Source organism: Pan troglodytes, chromosome 10 (genome assembly GCF_028858775.2).
Source record: "Pan troglodytes isolate AG18354 chromosome 10, NHGRI_mPanTro3-v2.0_pri, whole genome shotgun sequence".
Taxonomy (NCBI): Eukaryota; Metazoa; Chordata; class Mammalia; order Primates; family Hominidae; genus Pan; species Pan troglodytes.
In genome coordinates, this window is record NC_072408.2 from 61,549,486 (window position 1) to 61,562,906 (window position 13,421).

Sequence of the window (13,421 nt, forward strand, 5' to 3'; positions counted from 1 at the left end):
CATGCTACTATAAAGACACATGCACACGTATGTTTACTGCGGCACTATTCACAATATCAAAGACTTAGAACTAACGCAAATGTCCATCAATAATAGGCTGGATGAAAAAAAAAGTGACACATATACATTGTCAGCAAAATATCACAAGGACAGAAAACCAAACACCACATGTTCTCACTCATAAGTGGGAGGTGAACAATGAGAACACACGGACACAGGGAGGGGAACATCACATACTGGGGCCTGTCAAGGAGTGGGGGGGCTAGCGTTAGGAGAAATACCTAATGTAAATGACTGGGGGAGGGATAGCGTTAGGAGAAAAACCTAATGTAAATGATGAGTTGACAGGCGCAGCAAACCAACATGGCACATGTATACCTATTTAACAAACCTGCAAGTTGTGCACATGTACCTTAGAACGTAAAGTATAATATAAAATAAGAAAATATTAATAAGGTAATTAAAGCCCTAGCTAGACTAATAAAGAATAAAAGAGAAAAGATCCAAATAAACATAATTAGAAACAACAAAAGGAATGGTACCACTGACTCCACAGAAATACCACTATCAGAGACTACTATAAACACCTCTATGCACACAAATGAGAAAATCTAGAAGAAAAGGATACACACCTGGAAACACTCACTCTCAAAACTGATCCAGGAAGAAAAATGAATCCTAAACAGACCAATACAAGTTCTAAAATTGAATCAGTAATAAATAGTCTACCAACCAAAAGAAGCCTAGAACCAGATGGACTTACAGCTGAATTCTACCAGATGAACAAAGAAGAGCTGGTAACATTCCTACTGAAACTACTCCAAAAATTTGAGAAGGAGGGAATCCCCCCAACTCATTCTATGAGTCTAACATCATCCTGATGCCAAAACCTGTCAGAGACACAGCAACAACAACAAAAAACTTCAGGCCAATACCCTTGATGAACATTGATGCAAAAATCCTAAAAAATGTACTAGAAAATCAAATCCAGCAGCACATTAAAAAGCTAATCCACCACAATCAAGTAGGTTTTATCCCTGCAATGTAAGGTTGCTTCAACATACACAAATCAATAAATGTGATTCATCACATAAAGAGAACTAAAGACAATAACCACATGATTATATCAATAGATGCGGGAAAGTCTTTTGATAAAATTCAAAATGTTAAAAACTCTCAACAAACTAGGTATTAAAGGAATGTACCTCATGATTAAAAGGGTCATCTATGAAAAACCCATGGCCAACATTATACTGAATGGACAAAAGCTAGAAGCATTCTCCTTGAAAACCAGCAAAAGACAAGGATGCCCTCTCCTTCTGTTTGACATATTTTAATACTATCGAAAGTCCTGGCCAGAGCAATCAGGCAAGAGAAAGAAATAAAGGGCACCCAAATAGGAAGAGAGGAAGTCGAAATATTCCTATTTGCTGATGACATGATTCTACATCTAGAAAACCCCATAGTCTCTGCCCAACAGCTCCTTAAGCAGATAAACAACTTCAGCAAAGTTTCAGATGCAATATCAATGTACAAAAATTTTCACATTTCTATATACAAACAACAGCCTAGCCATGAGCCAAATAAGAAATGCAATCTCATTTACAATTGCCACAAATAAAATAAAATGCTTAGAACTATAGCTACAAGAAAGGTGAAAGATCTCTACAATCAGAACCATAAAACACTGCTCAGGGAAATCAGAGATAATGTAAACAAATGGAAAAATATTCCATGCTCATGGATAGGGAGAATCAATATTGTTAAAATGGTCGTACTGCCAAAAGCAATTTACAGATTAAATTGCTATTCCTATCAAACTACCAATGACATTCATTCTTTACAGTATTAGAAAAAAAAAAACTGTTTTAAAATTCATGGAATCAAGAGCCCAAATAGCCAAGGCAATTCTAAGCAAAGAGAACACATCTGGAGACATCATGCCACTCGCCTTCAAACTATACTAAGGGGCTACAGTAATCAAAATAGCATTGTACTGGAACAAAAGCAGACACACAGACCCATGGAACAGAATGGAGAGCCCCAAAATAAGGTCTCCCACCTACAGCAATCTGATTTTTGGCAAAACTGGCAATGGGAAAAGGACATTTTATTCAATAAATGGTGCTAGGATAACTTGCTAGTCTTATGCAGAAGAGTGAAAGTTCTGCATTTGAAAGTTTTCTTTCCTTAAGGATGTGGAGAAATAGGAACGCTTTTACACTGTTGGTGGGAGTGTAAATTAGTTCAACCATTGTGGAAGACAGTGTGGCAATTCCTCAAGGATATAGAACTAGAATTACCATTTGACCCAGCAATCCTGGATATATACACAAAGGATTATAAATCATGCTTCTATAAAGACACACGCACACGTATGTTTATTGTGGCACTATTCACAATAGCAAAGACTTGGAACCAACCCAAATGTCCATCTATGATAGACTGGATAAAGAAAATGTGCACATATACACCATGGAATACTATGGAGCCGTTAAAAAGGATGAGTTCATATGTTTGCAGGGACATGGATGAAGCTGGAAACCATCATTCTCAGCAAACTATAACAAGGACAGAAAACCAAACACTGCATGTTCTGGCTCATAGGTGGGAACTGAACAATGAGGTCACTTGAACACAGGGAGGGGAACATCACACACTGGGGCCTGTCGGGGGGTGGCGGCCTGGTGGAGGGATAGCATTAGGAGAAATACCTAATGTAAATGATGAGTTGATGGGTGCAGCAAACTGACATGGCACATGTATACCTATGTATCAAACCAGCCTGTTGTGCACATGTACCCTAGAAAGTAAAGTATAAATAAAAAAAAAGAGAAAGTTTCCTTTCCTTACACCATGTACAAAAATCAACTCAAGATGGATTAAAGACTTAAATGTAAAACCCAAATGTATAAAACTTTTGGGATACAACCTAAGAAATACTGTTCTGGACATAGAAAATGGCAATGATTTCACGTCAAAAACACCACAAGCAATTGGAACAAAAGCAAAAATGACAAATGAGATCTAATTAAACTAAAGAGCTTTTGCAAAGCAAAAGAAACTATCAACAGAGTAAACAGTCTATAGAATGGGAGAAAATACTTGCAAATTATGAATCTGACAAAAGTCTAACTTAAACAAATTTATAAGCAAAAAAATTAAAAAATGAATAAAGGACATGAACAGATACTTTATAAAAGAAAACATATGTGGGCAGGAAACATGAAAAAAGCTCAGTATCACTGCTCATTAGAGAAATGCAAGTTAAAGCCACCATGAGATACCATTTCACATGAGTCAGAATGGCTACTATTAAAAGTCAAAAAACAACAGATACTAGCGAGGTTGCCAAAAAAAGTAAACACTTATACACTATTGGTTGGAGTGTAAATTAGTTCAACCATTGTGGAAAGAAGCATGACAATTCCTCCAATACCTAAAAACAAAACTACCACTTAATACAGCAATCTCAATACTGGATATATACCCAAAGGAATATAAATCATTCCTAAAGACATATTAATATGTATGTTCATTGCAGCACTATTGACAATAACAAAGACATGGAGCCAACCTAAATGCTCATCAATGGTAGACTGGATAATGAAAATATGTACATATACTCCATGGAATACTATGCAGCCACAAAAAAGAGCAAGATTATGTCTTTTGCAGGAACATAGATGAAGCTAGAGGCCATTATCCTTAGTAAATGAACACAGGAACAGAAACCAAATACCACATGTTCTCACTTACAAATGGGAGCTAAATAATAAGGACATAGTGACACAAAAAAGGGAACAACAGATACTGGGGCCTATTTGAGGGTGGAGGATGGGAGGAAGGAGAGAATAAGGAAAAAAAAAACTATCTGGTACTAAACTTAGTACCTGGGTGATGAAACAGTCTGTACACCAAACCCCCATGACACAAGTTTACCTATATAACCTGCACATGAAATCCTGCACCTAAAATAAAAGTTAAAATTCTTTCACTAAAAAAAGTCTGTGTGCAATTTTCAGCACCTATGAATAATAATAATAATTAGATGTAATATCTTCTTTCTCAAATGTCACATGAACAAATTTCCTGTTAAATATCATGATGTATTAGAAAGAGCCCTGAATTTGGAGGCAGCATATGTTATAACGTACATGCCTAGTGACAGAAGGCAAATCATAACATAAAACACATGCCCAATTTTCTTATATAAAAAATAATGATAAAAATACCTGCTGTACACAGGTATTTCTACAGATAGAGAGGAGTTTTGAGGATTAAGCAATACATGTGAAACTATATGGTAACTACAAAGCCACAGCACAAATATAATGACAATGAAATAAAAATAAGGTAATCTCTTAAATCTTCCTACAACCAAAAACACAATATTCTATATTATTCTCAGAACCTTTCTTCTTCTTCTGAAGTGTTATTCAATTTGGTATTTGGTAGCATAGGATCATTTACCAATTACCAAAGATTACTAAGTAAAAAAATCAGAAAGCAGATAATAAGAAAATAAAAATCACTGACAATACAATTAAGCAGACATAAAGCTATTAATATTTATATATGTATATGAGTTTTTTCAGAAATATGTTCTATTTTAATTTTTTTACTAAACCATGAATTATAAACATATTTCCTTATGACAATGTATCCTTCTATAACCTTATTTAATAGTTGTAAAGTATTTCCTTGAATAGACAGATATACTATGATTTATGTTATAAAATATTATAATTAGTTTTGCAATTTTTCACAATGATAAATAACACTGCGATGGGCATTCTTATTTAAATTCTTATATCCATTTAAAATTATTTTTTATAGAATTAAATCATGTCCTTTTCAGTAACATAGACGGAGCTGGCGGGCATTATCCTAAGTGAAGTAACACAAGAAGATAATACCAAATACTGCATGTTCTCACTTTTAAGTGGGAACTAAATATTGAACACATATGGACACAAAGAAGGGAACAACAACATCAGGGATTACTTGAATGTGGAGGGTGGAAGGAGACTGAAGGCTGAAAAACTGCCTATTGGGTACTATGCTTATTTTCTGGGTGAAAAAAATCTGTGTACCAAATCTCTGTGACGTGCAATTTATCTATATAACAAACCTGCACATGTACCCCAAAACCTAAAATTAGAGTTAAAAAAGTTTAAAAAACACACCAGAAAAACCCAAATGGAAGTGAATAAAATTATTTTCTACATGTAATTCATTAACATAATCAGATACCATTTGATTTTCAAGTATTTCTATGTATAATTTTATATACATATATGGATAAATGTCATTGTACTACATATATGGATAAATGCCATTGTACTACATATATTGTTCTTTGGTCTGTGATTTTGCAATTAAAATATATTGTGAACACATTTAAACATCTATACTCAGAGAAATTCTTCACGCTTTGAAGTGATTCCAGTGTTCTGTTATTTGGGTATGCCATAATTTATGTAATGAAGCCTTTATGGATGGATGTTCAGATTGTTTTCTTTTTTTTTTTTTTTGTTCTTACTTTCTACACCTGCATCATTACTTTTTTGCATTAGTGCTTTCAAACTTTTTTGTCAAGACCACTTTTTCCTCTTAAAAGTTATTATTAAGGAAAAAAAACCCTGCCCTTGTGTGAGTGTGAATACAATGACTGCCAATACAGTTTGATGCCAATGACTTAATTACTGATTAAGATGTCATCAATTCTATCTATTATGTGCATCACTGCTTTTTACCATTAGTGCCAATGTCAACACAGAACAAAAGGCAAATGGCATCTCAGTATTACCATGAAAATAGTTTTCGCCTCACCGATTCCCCATAAAACTCTTTGGGACCTCCAGGAGTCCTGTGATCACACTGAGAAACACTAGCTTCGATAAAATAAATAGAGATGGCATTGTTGAATTAAATGATATATTTTCAGATCGAGGGGCAATTTTTATGACCAGATTGTTTAAGGGGTACTAGCTATGTAAGAACTAAAGGACTTTAACACATTTATTTGAAGACAACTTCTAGAACTCTTGGCTTAGTATGGTGAATATAAAGTAGAACTTTCATAGAATTTCCAGGGGAAAAAAGTATCTGAATTTGTTTTTTGCTAAGCTTCTCAGAACAGGGAAGTTAAACACAAAGCTATTGTTGGTCCCTCACTAAAGCATTATACCATTCCTTCTTGTAAAATTTTATTTCATGCCGATAAGTTTATGCTTCTTAATATAGAAATCAAGACCCTCCACAACCTTACTTTAACCTACCTTTCCACCCATACTTCTTGGTTTCTTTTGCACATTCCTTTGTAGCAAGCAAATGGAAAACAAAGAAAAGCAGGGGTTGCAATCCTAGTCTCGACAAAACAGACTTTAAGCCTACAAAGATCAAAAAAGACAAAGAAGGGCATTACATACTGCTAAAGGGACCAATTCAACAAGAAGAGCTAACTATCCTAAATATATATGTACCCAATACAGGAGCACCCAGACTCTTTTTTTTTTTTTTAATTGAGGAACAGAAAATGTTGCAGGAGAGGTGGCAAAAAAGACTGTCTTGTACTATTTTCCAGTTGTTATGTATATCATTCTTATTTTCTCTAAAAAATATTTTCACTATGGTAGAGGCTATGACAAAAGCTCCACGATAAAATGGAATCATTCTAGGAGTTAAAGAGCAGAGAAAATTTGTATAGGTCAAAGACGGAAGAGGGAATGTCAGACTGAGACCACAAAGCAACCAAAAAGTAGGAAAGGGTGGCACACATAGAAAAGCAGGGAAGATTTCTGTTCAGCTGGCACAAAGAAATGTGCACAAGAAAGGCATAATGATAGCTAGATCATAAGTGATAATTAAACAGCTTTTAAAAACACTTGCCTTTTGTACTGTTATGCATGAGATCTAATGTTCTTGCATTCTTGACTTGAATGTGTATGTGGATGTATGCAATTTAAAGCAAGGTACACTACAAATATTTATAACCAAAAGAATAATAACTGGAAAAAAGAGAACGGTGTAAGTGTATGAGCAACATCTAATATTTATTAGGTTCCCAATGCTTACTATGTTAACGTTTTTTTTCAGTTGAGGTAAGTGACATAGTATGTCCTTCAGAGGGTGGAAATTAACTCTAGGTTTTGAATAAAGTGAGGATTACTTATTCTGGCTCCTTCTACATCCTTATCCCTTCCAATAAATTATCCACAGTGAGTCGTATGCGATTCAATAGGCTCTCAGCAAATAATTTAGTCCCGTTTAATTAAGAACTAGATACTTTGACATCTGAATAAGTCAGCACCCTTTTTTTTTTTTTGTAAAATGTCATAGCCACTCTATAATTAGGGCTACCACTGGAATACTGTTACATGAAGACCATTTTTTTGTGCTCTATTAACATTAGTAGCTTTTCTAATCTTGGGCTGGTATCTCTCAGAGCAAGAGAGAAACAAATATACTGAAATGAGGAAAGCAGAATCTTGCTTGTATTAATTGCAATTAATTTCACTAAAGACTGACTATACTATTTTTAAAATTGTCAATCCCAACAAGTCTTCTGACTCTTGCAATAGTTAAGTCCTGAATAGTAAGTCTAAAACTAGGGAATGGTCCTTTAAAGCTGACTTCAAGATAAAAATGAACAAACATTTTAAAGATTAATTTATATAATGACCCAAATCATATTGAGAGGAGGAATTAGTATATTATACTTGGGTGATAAAATTGATAATTCTTTGGCTTTTAAAATATAATGTCAGTCATGGCTATTGTGAGCATCAAGGAAGTTTTAATGTACTGTACAAATAAAAAATATTGTCTGTTACACTATGTTTCCAGAATTACAGACTAGTTTCCAGAAAACAACGACTTTCTAATGTGGTTTAGACCCACAACAAAGGCTCTTGAGTGCAGGGAAAACACAAACATAGAAGTTGATGGGAATAGGGCTTTTATTCTTCTAATTAGCCTAATGAATCCTAATAATTTCACTTCTGGATCCCCTGAAAAATCCCACTTTTTTTTTAATCCCAGAATTGAATTTTCCTATATATGGTAATTGCGAAGTTATTTTTAAACATTCAATGTTTTCCCAACTACTTAATATACTTTATGTGGTTTCTGTTTCAAACTGCTCTTGGTTAAAATCAATGAGCCATACACATTACATTGAGAGATGCTCCATTTCGTACCATCCATCACTTATTGCCACTGCTATTTCATCTCAGTGCTTCACTGCTTATCTTATTAACAGAGATATTTTCTTGGTAGATTCTGCAGCATGCTAGGGTTGCTTGCCTTTAATTTTTACAGTGCTTAGATAATTGTGGCTTCTTAATATGATAATCTGAACCCTCTGTCCATAACTCAACTTCATTAGATCATGCTGATCTTTGTATACAAGCAAAATTGCTATAGTGAAAGTCTTCTTTCTACTCATTTCCCCCCATTGTTCTTTTCTCTTTGTTTTCCTATTTCATGCTCCTTCTATTCTGTTAACATCTGAAATACGCTAGGGGCTTATTTTTTCCTATCTGTTCTGTTCTAAAACCTCCTTCCACTAAGCTGAAAACTTCTTGAGTATGGAAACTACATATTATTAATATTTGTATCTGCTTCGTTTGTTAGTTAAACTCCGTAAGCATTCAGTAACTGGTTTTGCATTATATAAATGTATAAGTAGATTCTATTTCATAGATGATAGAAAAATTAGGTGAATAGCTTTGGTCTCTATTACTTACATGGCAAAAAATTATTTTATGGTATGCTCAGTATCACTGGTCCCTTGGCAGGCATGAAAACTATAAGTCCCTTTGCTTGTTTTAAGTTTTGTATCTAAAAAATCAATATGAAGTCAGCCTGTACAGCCACACACATCTTAAACTTCCATAAAAAGTTAAAGAGTAGCTCTTCCCGGAGTTTTTAATGATTTCCATTCTAACTGGTGTGAGATGGTATCTCATTGTGGTTTTGATTTGCATTTCTCTGATGGCCAGTGATGGTGAGCATTTTTTCATGTGTTTTTTGGCTGCATAAATGTTTATTGCGGCACTATTCACAATAGCAAAGACTTGGAACCAACCCAAATGTCCAACAATGATAGACTGGATTAAGAAAATGTGGCACATATATACCATGGAATACTATGCAGCCATAAAAAATGATGAGTTCATGTCCTTTGTAAGGACATGGATGAACATGTACCCTAAAACTTAAAGTATAATAATAATAAAATAAAATAAAATAAAATAGAGAATAGATTTTAAAATAAAGTGTGACTGATTTAAAAAAAAAAAAAAGAGTAGCTCTTCCAGGAAATGTTTCTTGACTTGCTCCACAAGATCTGAGTAGGGAGGCTCTCCTATGTGCTCTTCAAGGCAGTGATTTTTATCATAACGTGATTATCTGCTTCATGGCATGCTTCTATCTCTGTACTTTGATTTATTCCTGTATCCCTAGTCTCTATCTGAGTATCTGATCCATAACAGGTATTCAGTATATATAAATGGAATGACTAAAGAGAATTTAGAATATCACAGAATCTGGAAACAACCATATCAACTCACCCTCTTTATGAAAATATGTCCTGTACTTTTGCAGGATAGAAGTTGATAATGGATTGAGTTTGAGCTTTAGTACAGTGATGATACTCATTATCATAGGATTTTAAGGTACATTAGTGATAATGTTAACAAATGAGCTTAATCAGGAACTGTTTTCTGGATCAGTGATCCTCAAAATAACATTTCAAGTAGGAGAAGAATAAAAGAACACCTAGAACATGCACTTGGGCAGACTAAAAATGTTCAGACAAAGCATATGGAATTTGGTATGATTGCCCAAGAAGTTGCTTTTTTCTGTAATGGAAAATAGCCGAGGGACATTTTTTAAAACACCTCCCAAAACCTAAAAATTCTTGAGATGGTCATGGAGTAACAGAAGCAGGAGTGGTTATTTCTCATTCCCAGGGTACATCTAAATATGATTTTATTCTTTCACTTTCAGTGACTTCTAATTTACAGCCAGCAGCCAAAAATGTGACAGCTTGGCCCTGTGCATGAAGGCATTGCTGTGTGCAGAAATGCACCATCTAGATCCCTCAGTGCCACCTCTCTCCTTCAATGATGAGGTAAGGCAGAGCACTAAGACCTTATTGGGATGGGAATTCTAAAGGTGTTTTACTCTCTTGGCAAAATATTCTCCATTAACATTGGAATCAGTTTTCAAATTCAGACACATGATTTGACTTTGAAAAAAATTTTGATGCTCATTGTATTTCAGTTTTCTTTATTTGAACATAGTGGAAAATCATCTTATTTTTCTATCTGTTCTAAAAATCTGAAAGAGTCAGATTTACTCCACCCAGGAGCCTGACTGCCTGAGTTCGAATACCAATTCTGCCATAATAAGCTGTGTTATCTTGAGCTAGCCACTGGCTCTCTGCTTTAGTTTAATCATTTGTAAAGTGGAAATATTCATGGTACCTACCTCATGGCATCGTGGTGAGGGTTACATCCATTAATACATAGTAAGTGCTCAGCAAGTATACCAGGTCAAAAGAGTCACAGAGAGTGAGTAACTAAATAAGCCTCTAGATTTCTTCTCATTTACAGAACAAGACCTTCTGAATCATTCACCAGAGATCCCTGTTTGAATGAAATGCCAAATGGGGGCACAGGTTGTGGCAACTCTCCTACCAGATTCAGCACTCATGTTAACTAGGGCTTCCTAGGCACTGCTACACTTATGGAGGTCTACCTTTAATCTGTCATTCTCTTTTGCCTGTGGACATTTGTCTTGTGTCTAGAAAACTGGGCAATCTTCCCAGCCTCCTCCAAGCAACTAGTCTAATCAGCTTTATGATATTGCTGCTAGCTTACTTCTGAGCTGCTATTGCCCTGGGTTTGATACACTTCCTCTGCTCCATCTGATTCTGATCACTTCTCTTACTTAGCACTGTAGCTTACATTTTCAGGTTGGCTACTCAGGGTTATGTTGATTGTTGGTCAGTAAATCAAGCAAAAATGATTGGCATGTTGGGAAATTGACTTGAGAAGTTGGACTTAGTAGTTGTTATCTGAATTAAATAAACTTGGCAACTCCAAGCCCTGCACTGCTTCTTGAAAGAAATGATTATTTTAGAGCTATTATATCATTGCTACTAAAACAATAGTAGGCATCATTTATGAATGTCTCCTATATGATAAATAGGGTGACATTAATTCCACAGCAACCCCAGAAGTTAGATGTCATTATCCAGTTTTCCAGGGCTAACAGACTCAGGAGATAAAACAATCCGTTTAGATCTAACTAGTTAGCAGCATGTGGGGGATTTGAAGCCATATGTTTCTTGCTATAAACCAAGTCACCAATAAGAAACAACGAAAATATTTTGTCGAAGTCTTTATTTTTCCAGTAAAATCTATGGTATCTCATTAACCATATTTTCTTCCCTGTGATATGTTTAAATATTCTTCCTCTACAAATGTACTTCAGATCCAAGGCCTGTGCATTGGCTATTATGAATAAAATGGTTTTAACTAACCAGCTCCCAACATAAAAAGAGCTGTCCAGTAGATCAAGCAACTACTAGAGAAGGCAGGACATAGATAATTAATTTCCTATGACTCTAGCCCATAAAAAGAGTCAGCTCAAATGTAGATTATTAATTAGACAAAAACCGTTTCCCTAATAATTTTGTATGCCATTCTTTTGGTTAGGTATTTTTTCATTGATTAGCAATTAATTGATTAATTTGTTTATACATCAAATATCAGAGTTATATTTACCTTCTGCCAAGTTCTCTATTAGGTAATATAAATGATATAAGTAATATATGCCCTTTATACCTTATATTCTACCAGAGGCAAGATGGACAATAAGCAAACAAATATATCAGTGATGGTAAATGTTATAGGAAAAAAATTAAGGAGATAACTCTTTGAAAAGAGAAAGTGATGGAAATTTAAATAGATTGGACAAGCAAGGCTTGTTGACATCTCTAAGGCCTGAAGATGAGCCATAAGCGTGACTGTGTAAAAATTACTCTAGGCAGAGCAAATGACAAGTGCAAAGGCCCTGTGGAAATACTTTGCGTAATGTTTTCAAAAAGTATTAAGGAGGCCAGCATGGATGGACTATAATATGAGTAAATAGGAGAGTAGTAAGAGATAAGAGAGAAGTATCAGGAAGGCTAGATTGTGTGGAGCTTTGAAAGCTATTTTGAAGAAATTGGCTTTTATTGTAAGTGTTATGAAAGCTATTGAGAGATTTTGATCAGAGGAGTAATAGGATTTGATTTGTGTTTAACGATTACTTTGGCTGTTATGTTGAGAATATAGGGTGAGGAAGGGTCAAGGGCTTAAGCAAATACCAGTTATGAGATTATTACAATAATCTAGGCAAGAGATGATGGGAGTGGTGAAAAGTGTGGGAATACTTATTAATTTTTACTAGAACAAAGGGATGTTCTGATGGATTGCAATTAAGGTATGGGAATAAGACAGATGTCAAGGAGAATTCCAGGGTTCTTGGCCCAAGCATCTTGAGGGGTGTGGTTGCAATTTACTGAGAGATAGGGAAGACAGTGGGAAGAGAAGGATTACAGAACCACTAAATCAGTTTTGGATATGTTTGTGAAGTATATGATTCCTATTAGATTTGCAAGTGGAAAAGCTAATAGGCAGGGTTTTGGAGGTCAGGGGAGAGGTCCAAGCTGGAAATGTAAATTGGGGGTTATCAGCATATAGATTATGTTTAAAAGGTGTGAAAATTTTTTATATATACTTTACGTTCTAGGGTACATGTGCACAACGTGCAGGTTTGTTACATATGTATACATGTGCCATGTTGGTGTGCTGCACCCATTAACTCGTCATTTACATTAGGTATATCTCCTAATGCTATCCCTCCCTGCTTCCCCAACCCTACAACAGGCCCCAGTGTGTGATGTTCCCCTTCCTGTGTCCAAGTGTTCTCATTGTTCAATTCCCACCTGTGAGTGAGAACATGTGGTGTTTGGTTTTTTGTCCTTGTGATAGTTTGCTGAGAATGATGGTTTCCAGCTTCAACCATGTCCCCACAAAAAAAGGATGAACTCATCCTTTTTTATGGCTGCATAGAATTCCATGGTGTATATGTGCCACATTTTCTTAATCCAGTCTATCATTGATGAACATTTGGGTTGGTTCCAAGTCTTTGCTATTGTGAATAGTGCCACAATAAACAAACGTGTGCATGTGCCTTTATGGCAGCATGATTTATAATCCTTTGGGTAGATACCTAGTAATGGGATGGCTGGGTCAAATGGTATTTCTAGTTCTAGATCCTTGAGGAATCGCCACACTGTCTTCCACAATGGTTGAACTAGTTTACAGTCCCACCAACAGTGTAAAAGTGTTCCTATTTCT